This window comes from Manis javanica, chromosome 1 (genome assembly GCF_040802235.1).
Source record: "Manis javanica isolate MJ-LG chromosome 1, MJ_LKY, whole genome shotgun sequence".
In the NCBI taxonomy this organism is placed as follows: Eukaryota; Metazoa; Chordata; class Mammalia; order Pholidota; family Manidae; genus Manis; species Manis javanica.
In genome coordinates this window covers 92776015-92788523 of record NC_133156.1, presented here as the reverse complement: position 1 = coordinate 92788523, position 12509 = coordinate 92776015, and the positions used below count along the sequence as shown (strand labels likewise).

General features: G+C 45.5%; 1 protein-coding gene across 1 annotated transcript in view; it reads left to right on the top strand.

The window, feature by feature from the left end:
- Positions 1 to 8161: 8161 nt before the first annotated feature.
- The window catches only part of SV2C (synaptic vesicle glycoprotein 2C), a 226014-nt gene continuing 221666 nt past the window's right edge, over positions 8162 to 12509 (top strand). The window contains exon 1 of the mRNA XM_037000252.2: positions 8162 to 8432. The gene's annotated coding sequence lies outside the window, so the exon portion shown is untranslated. The remainder of the gene's footprint in view (positions 8433 to 12509) is intronic.

Here is a 12509-nt window from a genome sequence, read left to right as displayed (position 1 = left end):
ACTTCAGAGAACAGACAAGAGCCCCATAGCCCCAAACAGACAATGTTTGGTAAACTATAGTCTAGTCCCGATGCCAAAAAGAAGACTTCCTACTCTCTCACTTGGAATTGACAGTAGTCTGGGATGAGCTTGATTTGACTTTCCATTTGATGGGAAGCTGCCTTCTTGGAATTTGCAGCAAACTCTGGCAAGTGTGTGGGGAAGAGCTTCACCTGATCTCTCAGGTCCTATTATTAAAGAATCTATAGTTTTGTGCTGTCAATGAATACAGAAATGAGCTCAGGTTATATCAGGGAGATCTAAGGTCTATACAGGATGCATTATTATGCAGTAAATGGTTAGTGGGCACCCAGAAAACTCTTCATGGGAGTGAGAATGGAGTGAAGTAATGGATAGTTCAAATAATATTTATAACATCAGTGAATTGCTTTAGTCTAAGTTTAGAGAAAGAGTAAAATTGAATCAGACTATTAATACAAAATGTTTCCATCATTAACACTCACTGTTTTACTGCCTCTTAAAATAAAAAGCCATTTGTGGTCCAAAAGTTGGTCAGCAGCAATACCTATGGATCATGCTGAAAATAGAAGTGAATCTAACTTCCTGAGTGAGAGTTTACTACCTGCATTTTTAATAGCTAGATCATACAGGGAAATCAGCATGTCTATTATTAAAATAGAAAAGCTGAAGATTATGCAGAACAAGTTCTGAACATGGAAATGATAATTCTCCCTTGAGTGGGAAAATTGTTTAAGAGAATTCCATGTATGAGCAAACCTGTTGTGGAATGTTAAGAAGGAAAGTCCAGACAGTGATAATGTGGAAGACCCAGTGGAAAGAAAGCTGCTTCTCTGAAAACTCAGATATGAGCTATAAATCGTGTATGTACAGTTGACCTGTAACTTGTTGTAAAACTTGGAGCAGCCACAGAAGTCACTGAAAGAAAAAGAGAAAGAAAAAATTAAGAGATTATTCTTGCTACAAAGTGGGCATCTGTGTTTTTTAAAATCTAAATAAAATTAAAACTATAGGAACACTGGGGCTTTCTCAGGGTAGCTATTACCCCTCTAAAGAAGGCATTGCAAAATTTGAAGCTGTAAGTCTTTCATATGGAAAGGCCCTCGATAACTGTCATTCTTGCAAGAGAAATTCAAGAAGGAAAGTAGAAGATTAATTAAATATTTGAATGATTATTCAAAATATAGGATGTCTCCTAGGAAACCATTGTGTCAGTGGAGTTGTGGGCTTTCAAAAGGTTGTGATGCTACAGGAAATAAGACAGAATTACTTAGAACCAAGCTGGTAAGTGATGAAGGCCCTACGTGCAGTTGAACCTAAGAGCTGTCCGAGGGTGGAACTGAGGACTGTGGGCTTTGCACAGCGGGTTGATTCCATTTGGGTTTAGGGTTTGAGTATATGCAGTTTGCTGAAGAAGTCAGCCCATAACATACAGTGAACAGGCAGGGAAGTGAAACAAGGAAGAGAGGAGAGTCAGTACACTGCTGATTAGTAAGTCAGTTAGCACTCTGAGGACTACCCCACTGAAAACCCTCTGGGAGACTACAGAACGTTTCTCAGGATTGCCTCTCCACAGGGCAGGAAACTGAAATATGTTCCATCAGCTCCCATCCCACAGAGGCTGGAGGTCTAGAAGCCCATGGTGCCAGCACTGAGGCCAGAGACTGGCCAGGTCATCGGGCCATCTCATCATTCAGGGCTTTCTCTGGGCCTAAGGTTCTCTGGGGGGCACTGGTGTGAGACACGCAGAGAGGCTGAGGTTTTGTACACTAATTCAGAGGCATGGTGTACTCTGAGAGATCTGGAGCAGGTAGGTTGCTTGCTCACAGCAGTGCTTCCGATGGCTCCAAATGAATGTCTGGGACCCCACAATGTTGTGTGAGATGGCTCCTGTTTTCTCTGCCACTTCAGGCATCAGGTGCCCCCTTCCTGGGGTTGAGGCCTTAGGAATACCACCTGCACCCCTCCACCTGTGTCTTATCAGTAGTCACATGCCCTGAGGCTAGATACCTTCTGAGTGATAATTTTAAGACATGTAGATACATGTGGGAACAAACTATATAGAGGGGGACAATTATGGGCCCACAGAGTACATCCAGGGCACAGCCCGGAACAGCTTACAGTTTCCTTTAATTTCTTTCTTTCCTTTTTTAACAAGAAAGTTGCCCAGACATTAAATTCTGTCTCTTTTAACCACAGAATGTTTCATGGGCATTTCCACTCCCTTGCTCATCCCCACCTGAGCACAGGCCCCTCCACGACATGCTGCCTTCCCCTCTGAGCCACGGGAGGAGGCCCCAGACCTTGTCAGGTTCTCTTTCTCTGAGCCTGCTGGGGGCACCTTACTCCTGCTGATTTTAACAGATTCTTTCAGAAACTGAGTTTTTACAGAGCTAATTTTTTTCATTTTCAGACTTCCATCTGGACTCCTAAAGTTTCCCTTTTGTTGGCTGATGTCCTGAAGCTGTTCTGGCTTTAAGCAAATATTTCCAAATACCTTCTCTGATCTAATAACCAACAGATGGAGACATCCTTTCTGTTTTCTCAATAGAAATGAACTTGACACACAGCTCAATTTAGATCAGTATAAATATGGGAGAAACTACTATATGCCAGATACTCTTTGACTTGGGGATAGTGTGTGTTAAATAACAAAAATTCAGCTGAGTAAATTTAAAGATTTAGTTGGCTTTATTAATTGATTCATGAATTGGGTAGCATCCCTTCTAGAAAGTAGAGGGGAGCTCTGTTGAACTGCAGAGATGGAAAGGGTTTTCAAGGTAAAGAGGGAGTGGAAAAAAGGAAATTATTAGCAGAGAATCATTATTTTAGGCAAAGTCACCCTCCTAAGGGGAATGGAAGGGTCTATCAATAATTTTCCTAGTACTGAGCAGGAAATTCCAGGTTGATAGGTTAACCGTTAGATTCCTGGGGGTGCTGAGACTGCATTTAGGTCAGGTGTTAAGTCTTGGTTTGCTGATGTAGGGCCACTAACATTAGTGACTCCATCTTTTGGCCTGTAGTTTTCTTTTTAACCAGTGTAATAATACTTTAAGCTTCAAAAAAACACTCTAATTTAAAGCAGCCTTTTAAAACAAAGGAAATTCATTACCACAGACAGAGGTTGGCTCTTCCAGGTGCAGTACAGGGCTGTAGCTCCACTTTTCTGGAATTCACTTGGCTCTTACATCCTTCATGCATTTTTGTCATTAGACCACCTCTCCTGCATCATCACAGGACATCTGCAGACCTTCTATATGTCATATTCAGGTATGATAATATCTCAAAGCAGTAACAGGACTTTTGTTCTTCATTCATATTTTCAGAAGTGAGGAAACCATTTCCAAAAGCTCTCTAGAAGTGTTCACTTCACATGTTATTGGCCGGAATTGTGTGCCATGTCCATCCCCAAACCAATCACTAAAAGGGAACTGGAATTAAGTGACTGGTTTGAGCCAATCAAAATTTGCTGAGATGTACTTTAACCACTTAAAGCACGTGGTTATGTGAAAAATGATGGATTCTGTCTCACTGTGAGGGGTTCAGAGACCAGAGACAGCATCTCATTGACAGCAGGATGAAGATGGTGATGGAGTAGCCAGGAGAACACAGGCTGGTGCCTGCTGCTGCTGTTCTTCACCACCAATATTGGCAGAATGGACTGGACAAGCTCTCCTGAGACCCAGCAAGCTGGGTCTACACTTGAGTGAGTACAACCTTGAAAGAAGTGACTTGTTCAAAGAAGTCTACCCAGAAGCTAGAAAGAAGGTTTGTAATTGTTTTTCACAGATCTTAAATGACCTGGCCATCAAGTAAAATGATGTCTGACAGAAAGAGGACTGATGATTCATGACCCTGGTCACAGAGGCTCCAGATAGGAGGTTATTTGCATAGCAAAAACTCCTCCAAATCAGAGACCACTCCTTCAGGACACATTAAACCATATTTAATCTTGTTTACTATTTCTTGAATTTATTTTTATCATTCATTATTATTAATCATAATAATGATTATTGCCATTAAGGCTTTAAACTCTAAACAAATTGCAATCCATCTATTTAGGAGTTAGGTTTGGTTGCACTATGGTATGAATTTTAATAGAACATCCATATATTTCAAGCATCTCTGTAAAATTTGAAGAAAAATGCTCTTAGCATTTTCTGCAAAACTGTATTCTTAAATCTATGTGTGCAATAAAAATATGGTTGGTCCTTAAATAAAATCAAGATTCTTTAAGGGGGTAGGAAAGGTATATATATGTGTGGTAGTTGGTAAGGTAACCATCAGAGTTAGATAGAAGGTTGATTTGGTGCTTTTTCAAATATAATTGGTCATTACTTATAGTTTTCTATTGCCTTCAAATATTCTAAGCTGGTCTTTTATTTTTCTTCAAGAAAAGTAAGAATAGTGATCAATAATTGCAACATCTGAAGGATGTTTTTTCTTAAGGAATGACTTGTTTCTTCTCTTATGTCTACTGACTCTCCTTCATGGTGCCATCCTTCCTTGTGTGTTCCATCATTTTCTAACTTTCATTAAAAATTTGAGGGAACTTTTTTGAAGTCTAGGATAAATGAGAGCTCCTATGGAAAAGATTTTCATTTCCTTCTGCCAAGGCCCTGGGAGATTATCAGCCTAATATTAAATTGAATTCATAGTTTAATGAAAACCTGAGGCTGCAAACCCAGCCCACAAAGGGGGACTTAAATTTTTTTAAGTATGGCATCCTAAAGCACAGGGTAGCTTCAGGCACACGGCTCTTGCTTGCTCAGGACTACAGATATTACTGGTTAGAATGAGCATTTTTGTGTATATTAAATTATTAAGGTAGGGTTAGTGTTTAGGTGGTAACCTTGAATCAGGAGTTAAAATTGTCAGGAAAGGTGCAGAGTGACTTGAGGTCTGAGCATGATAGCAACATTTAAGTAGTGAGTGGGTGAAATAACCTGATGAGGTGAGATTCAAAGCTGCAGGTTTTAGGGAGAAGGGGTGAAGAATGCACTAGAAGTAGCAGTGAGGAACAAGAAGGACACCACCTTCCTACATCCTGATATAGTGATACAAGAGCTGGAGAAGAAAAAAAATAGCTGTCACCTGACAGGAGTTTTGGGGAGCAGCCTCTAGGGAGAGAACCAGATTTCCATTAGAGTAGGAAGTGAAGGAAACATCCAGAGAAGAGGCTGAGGACATAGGGCATTTTTAAGTAGTGGACTCTGCATTCCAGGCCTAGTCAAAGGGTTTCAGGAGTTGAATCAGGAGAAAGGGACAGAATGTAAGATGTGCTGAGCCTTAAGAGCATTAAAATGTAGGAGATGCAAAAAGCACTTGAGATTCTGGGGCTGCTTCTGGTAACTGATATGAACAAGCATTAAAGGCTTAGTGAGATTAACATTGGTAGACTGAAGACAGAGTGTTGGGGAAGCTGTGATTCTTTAGGGTAAGAAGTGTAGGAGTCTGTACCTGGCTATTGGCCCCTAATGACAGAGTTGAGGAGAACTGGAGAGGTGTGGTCTTGGCTGGAGGGTATGAGGCTCTCTCTAGATCCCTGTTCTGGAAGCCAGGTGTTACTCTGAGTTTGCAGGAACATCTCATAGGACTAGCGCCCCAATGGTGCAGGCTTTGGAGAACCTCTCTCTGGCTACTAAAAGGGGAAGGAGGACTAACATTATTCTCTGCCCATTGTGTGTTAGGCACTGTGCTTCTTGTGTATATAACCAGATTTAATCTCCACAACACCTGTACTTCATCAAAAACACCTTACAAAGATCTCTGATGCTCCTTAGGTGAGTTTAATGGCTTACTTTCTAGCATCATGAGCAGACACAGCACTGAGGAATAAAATTCCTCATTTGTAGGAGGGTAGTGACTTTAAAGCACTGGGATTTCATGGGTACAGGGCAAATGTCCCTTTTACCTGTCATCAGCTCCTACAAGACAAGTGTCTTTAGGAGAGAAAACATGTCCTTTTATTGTAGGTGTGAAAAAGACTATTCTGAGTGCTGGATACAGTAGGCCTGAGGCCAACAGGTGCACCAGGTGGGACTCTAGAGGGCAAGCTGAAGAGCCTGTGCATACCATCATCATGAGAAAATGTTTGCTGTGCTCCAAAGACACAACATTAAAACATCCTCTTCCAACACAACCTGGTCTTAAGTTGGGCCATTCACACAAACACAAACAGGAATTTTCCTGTAGGAGCTGTCATCTTCAAATGCATCAAGACATGAAAACCCAGCAGCTAGGAAAAATGTATACACTTGTTTAAGTTTCTTCCATGGATGGCACAGGGGAATGATTTAAGGAAGAGATAGCATACCACAGAGCACACTGATAATTTTAAAGGTTTGTTTCATGGTTTTCTGACCTTCTATCATTGGAGAGATAATCCATTATTCTATGACATTTGTGGAGAGGTTCTCAAGAGGGTATCCATTTGGGAACTCAATGAATTACTAGCACATTTTGCAGTTGAGAGCTCAAAAGTTTATATATAATATATATGGACAATCTGGATAAAATTTATGACTTTTTTAAATTTCACACTTTTACTTCCAATGTTGGATTCATAGACTCTCCCATGGGAGTATATTTTTCCTCCTCTTATAACAACATAATGATTTTAGCCTAAATAGCTATTTAAATAATTCACATATGCAGAAGCATCCATGAAATGCAAATTAGCATGTTCCCTAATTTTCATGTTACCTGACCACCTTACAGAGCTGCATATGGTTGCAATCTACAAAGCCTTTTGCAAACTGCAAAACCCAAAACAAGACCCAAAAGGGCTTTCAAAGACCAATGTAGTAAGGGGAGGCCCAATGGGACACTGAGAGTCATAACTTACAGTTTGAGAGTGCTGGAAATGGAAAGAAGGGGAAGTTATGGGCCACGGGTTGTCTCTATTTTCTTCTCTCCACAGTGTTATGCATAATATTGCCAACCAAAAATCTCAGGTTACAGCACCGCTCAGCGTGTACTGCCTCATCCCCACAGAGTTTTTCTGGGCAGAATGCCCCTGGGGGTGCCTGATATCGCCCCTTCCGGGCACATGTATGTGTAAATTTATATTTACATCCACACGCCCATTCATTCAGGCATATTTACACGAATAGAACACGTTGGTGGATAGGCTGCGTGTGCGTGCGTGTGTGTGTTTCATCCACTGCAGCCGCACAGGCATTGCGCTTTGTCTCCGGTGCTTCAGGTCACCCATCACTAAAGCACAGCTGCCTGAGGCGCAGCTTCCCACCCGGCGCTGGTTCCCTGTGAGCGCGGAGATGGCAGGATCAGGGACTTGTGGAAGCCCAGCATCTAGGTGGCAGCGCGGGTGATGGGGGCTGACGGGTGTGTAAGGGGAAGAGACAGCGTCCGGAGAATCGCGGAAGGCGACACCCTCCTATGCAGAGGCAGGATGGCCTCCTATGCCAGCCTAGGGTGTGGCCTCTTCAGGGCAGGTTTCTCCCCAGCTGCCCAGCCCCATCGCTTTGAAATAGGGACGTTCTTGTTAGGCTCTCCAGCATGCCAAAGGGCGAAACCTTAATACAAGCACAATTTCCGTGGGTTTTTAAAAAAGTATTCGGTAGTTTCCTCCAAAAGGGTCACTTCCAACGTCTGCCTGTGAGGTCCGGCTGTCTGGCCCCACCTGGCATGGGGGAGATCCCAGACACCCGGCAAAGTTTCCTGCCGTCTGCTCCTGCGCACCCTAAGCTTGCCTTTGACTTGTATACCAGGGTGGGAGGTGGGGGGAACTGGTCGACCTAGTCCTGCCTAGTGACTCCCTGGAAACCCAAAGTTAACATGTCAGGCCCAGGAACAGGGGGCGATCCCTCTTTACCTTGGCACCAGCCGAGTCCAGTTCTCAGAATGCCTTGCCCGGGAGGGCCAGACTCCGAGCGTCGCCCCCAGGCGCGCAACGACTAGTCACACTCAGTGACTAATTAAAACTAATTAAAGATTTGTGCCCCTTCCCTTGCTATGGACTCGGAGCCCTGACTTCTCCAAAAGTACCTGCTTGTTTGCGGTGGCCCTACCCACTCATCCCGCGCCGCAGCCCGTCCTCCGCGCCCCGACTTCCCTGAGCGCGTCAGCCCGCCCCCGCCCCGAGTCGCCAGCGCGCGGTGACTCCTTCCCTGCGCACCGCTGGTACACTTGCCACGCCGCCGCCCAGCACTGCAGCACTCGGGGGGAGGAGGCGGAGGCGGAGGCGGATGAGGACCGCAGCGTGCAAGCCCGAAGCCACTTTCCCGCCCCTCCTCTCGCCGCTGACAACGCTTGTAGGAGTCACCACTCTTCGCGCTGCGGGAGAGAGTGGCAGACGGAGGCGGTCCCTGGGAGCGAGCCGGAGCGACGCCCGCACGGCAGCGGCTGCAGCGCTGACACTAACCAGGGCAAGGGTACCTGGTGGCTGGAGGGTGAGTAGGGTCCCCGGCAGGGGTGGCTGGATTTCCCGCCTCAGTTTAATTTCCCTTCCGGATCCGGAGGCCTGGCGCTGCAGCCTGGGGAACTTTTTGCAGCCTTGTAGAAGCGCAACTTTGCCCCACCTGACCCCAGGTAGCTGTGGCAGGTGGCAGGTGCTGCCCGTCCCGGCGCTTTTGCTGGGGCGGGACCGGGGAAGTCAGGGTAAAACAGATGGAGTGACGCCCTGTTGCCGGGAGTATGTCTGGCTATGCGGGCTCACTTTATCCCGGATTGCCGGGGCAGGTGGGTGGGCAGCACCGCGGGGATTCAGGCGCCGCGCCCGTTTTCTACCGGGACCTCCGCAGATCTTTTGCTCGTGTGTGTAGACGGGCGAGGTGAAGCTGATTCAAAACAAGCAGCTCCGAGCCCCGTACTCCCACCCCAGGTTTCGGCTCAACTTTTCGGCGGGGATCCCTCTGCAGACGTGCAGGTGGCGGGAGAGAAGAGGCAGCAGCAATGGGCGCTGCGTGAGCCTCAAAGAAACACTGGGGATCTGAAAACTATTCTACGTAAATCCGCGAAGCCCCTATCTAGTGCCTACTCGAGAACAAGAGAGGGATGGAGAGCAGGCAAATCCGCGTGGCTGTGACTGTTTGTAAGCGCCGGCACTTGGCTACTCTACGCCTTCATTCAGCAAAAACCTATAGAGCGCCCACTGTGCGCCAGGCACGGCCGAGTAGAACCATAGACTTGAGGCCCAGGGAGGAGAGGGGCTATTACCGTAAATAAATTACTGAGGTGATATCAGGTGAACAGGGCGGTGGAGCCCATCGTCCAACCCATTAGATCCTTCGCAATTGGCGGCCTCTTTCCCCTCCGCCTGGGTTCTAGAACTGGGAAGACCTCTCCAGAACGCTGTGGGGGCCGCCTAGGGCTGTGCCGACGAAGACTGCGGAATATGGTGATGAACTTGGCATCGGGCAGCAGGCACCCCGCCGCAGATGCACAGCTCAGAGCATTCCTGCTGGCGTGGGGGACCTCGGGCGCGCGGGGGCGGGGGGGAGGGGCTGAGTCACGCGAGCTGGAGGAGCCGCCGGGACAGCCCGAGCGGGGGGCGCGCGCGTCACTGGCTACGTGGACGAGTGATGCAAATGCAGGGCCACGAGGGGCTGGCGGGGTGGGCTGTGGGGCGGGAGGGGGAAGGCGGCGGAGTCTCTGTCTGGGAGCGCGCGTGTGTGCGTCAAAGGGTCTCGGGTGATGGATGCCCTGCAGCGCACCAGCGCAGACAGCAGCCACCGGCTGGGCGGCGGGGCGGGCGGCCTGAGGTCGGGGCGGCTTGCGGCGCCGGGCGACCAGAAGAGCCCCGCAGGGCCGGGGCCGCGGGCCGGGCTGGCGGCTCCGCAGTGCGCCGCAGTGCCGGGAAGGCGCGGCAGCGGCTGGGCACTCCCCGGGGTCCTGAAGAGATGGGGCGACTTTTAAGGCGCCACGACAGGGATGCCCTGCTGGTCTCTTCTCTCACTGGACCTCCTTCCTGTATATTTTGCTGACTGACAGCGGGAGAAAGTTGTTTCAGTTTGATTCTTATCCTTAATCCTGGAAGAGAATTTGGCATTGAAGTCTTTGGCGTTCACTCATTTTCATTGCCAAGTTCTGAAAGGCCACGTGCCGGTGGCAAGTTTTCCTGTGAAAGCCTCGCTTGAGGTTCACGGGACTCTAGTGCTAACTAAGCCTCACCATTCTTCAGCAGTTGTGCCAGCAGGCCTGACCTCTGGGCTTGAGACTGGCTTACAAAACAATGTGCCGCGCTTGTCTTTTATAACACAAGAATGTGTGTTAAAAACAGTTCTGTGAATGCATTCCCCGGCAGAAAATAAAAATCACAATCCACATTCCATTCTGTTTTATTTTAAAAGAGCTGGAACCGAAAGGGTAAAGGTTTTTCTCTGGCTTTCCCGAATGAGCCCAAATCTGCAGTATGTGTGGCAACAGGGAGGAAAGGAGGAAAAGCCAGAGCCCAGGGACAAAGGTACTAGTCCCTGCGTTCCCAGGTGTTCGGTTTTGTCCATCTTGGACGAGTGATTTACCCTCTTGGGCATATCCTCCACATCTGGAAAATGTGAAAAAAACAGCTCAGACTAGCTGTTATTACAAAGTTTTGAAGACAAAGGAGATGCTCTCAGAGAGCTGGGACATACAAATTCTCTGAACGGAAAAGATAGGAAACAAAATCCCTTTAAGGGAAAAGAAAACAATTTCATCTTTTAAAAAATTCTGGAAGCTTCCCCCAGTGCTGTTCCTTTAATGTAATTTGGCCTTCGTTGTCAGCAAATACAGACAATAGAGTTGTCCTAACAGTCTAATATAAAATCAAATGCCATTAGCTGCTGACTTGACTGGAGAAGGGAAAAAAAAGGCTCTGGATTACATCTGAGTGTTTTTGGTGATGTGGTAGAGAAATCAAATTTATTTTTCATGACCCAGTGACAGTACAAGCAGCCTCTCTGGTCTGGAGCAGACTAGTCTAAGAGCTTTTAGGTAAAAATTCTGCCTGTTATTAACCCTAGCATTCCTTAAGTGTGGAAGGTGCCTCAGAGAAGAGGAAGCAGTTTCCACCCTCAAGGAGATTATCAAATAGCATCATAATATACAATGTATCATGTGACAGCAAGTAGCAGAAAATCCATTTCCTATAATTAGGGAAATTATCTCTTCCTCTGTAGTAAACCTGCTGATGATATATTTCATAAAAAAATCTAATTTGTCAAAATGCCCTCTTAACAGGATCACAATGTTGTTATTCATGTTACTTAACCTAATAGTAGATTTCTGTGCACAATGAAAGTTAAAATATCCTTGTTATTTTGTGCTGCTGCATCAGAGAAAAACCTCCGATTCATGGTTCCATGTTGATGAGGTTTCTGTCTGACCCTTGGTTTACCATGTATATAATATCATTGCCTATTTACCACAAATGTATCATTTAGATTGAATCTGTTAGCCTAGGAGGGGCAGCCCCCCAGCTGTGTGCAATTTTGATACCACACTGCCAAGTTGTTTTTGTTTTTGCTTTGCTTTCTCAATTCCAGCGCTAGGGAGCAGCCAGTGTAAAATGTTGCAGTAGATTGGATTTGAAGCTTCTTTCTCTGACACAGCTGAAGTAACAATGGGGGATGAAGTTACTATTTTAGTTCTTGCTGGAAATTTGTCTTAATGTGGTATAAAGACACCATTTAGTTTGATCACAAATACCTTTTGTAATTAGGGGCAATGGATAGTAGTTGAATATCATGATGGTGTCCCTGCTGGGAAGAATTGAACAAAATGAAAAAAATGGACAGGGGTGGATTGAGTGGTTTGGTCTTTTCTGGTTCTAATGTTCTTTCTCTCCATGAAATACAGAAATATATGATTTATACTTTTATGTTGATGTTTACTTAGAAGTAGAATATAAAAAGTGCTTTTGATTAACTCATGTTGAAATTTTACATGGAGTTGTGGGCTCTGTTTTTGTAGACTAATTGGTCTATTAGATTTTGTATTATGCCATAGGATACACATTAAAATATTTTTTAAAGACCAAATTTGAAAAATAATTATCTCAGCTTAATGTAAAGTAGATATTCAGATCAATTTAACATGATGATTTTTTAAATTTTGCTGTTGACCACCTAATGCACACTGTGCCTGCTGTATTTTTTCTCAGGGACAGCATTTAGTACAAATGATTAAGACTACATATCAAGAATTATATTGATGAGCTCTTGGGCCCTCTTACAATTCAGGAGCATAGTGAGATTTATGACAAATTAGACCGAGTGCTTTCTGTTGTAATTTACCCCTATTTGAAAATTCTATGAACTAGAATCCTGGTATACCCAAACAGACCAGTAGGTCTCAAATAATTGTGTATATCATACTCTCTTGGGAAGCTTGTTGAAAGGGAGAGTTCTGAGCCCCATCCTAGATGTCCTAACTGAGTAATTCCATGGGTGGGCCATGAATATGCTGTTTATCAAACTCTGCCAAGTGGATGTCACCGTTAGGGGACCATACTTGCAGGAACACTTGAACTAGTTCTAGGCTGTGTGGCA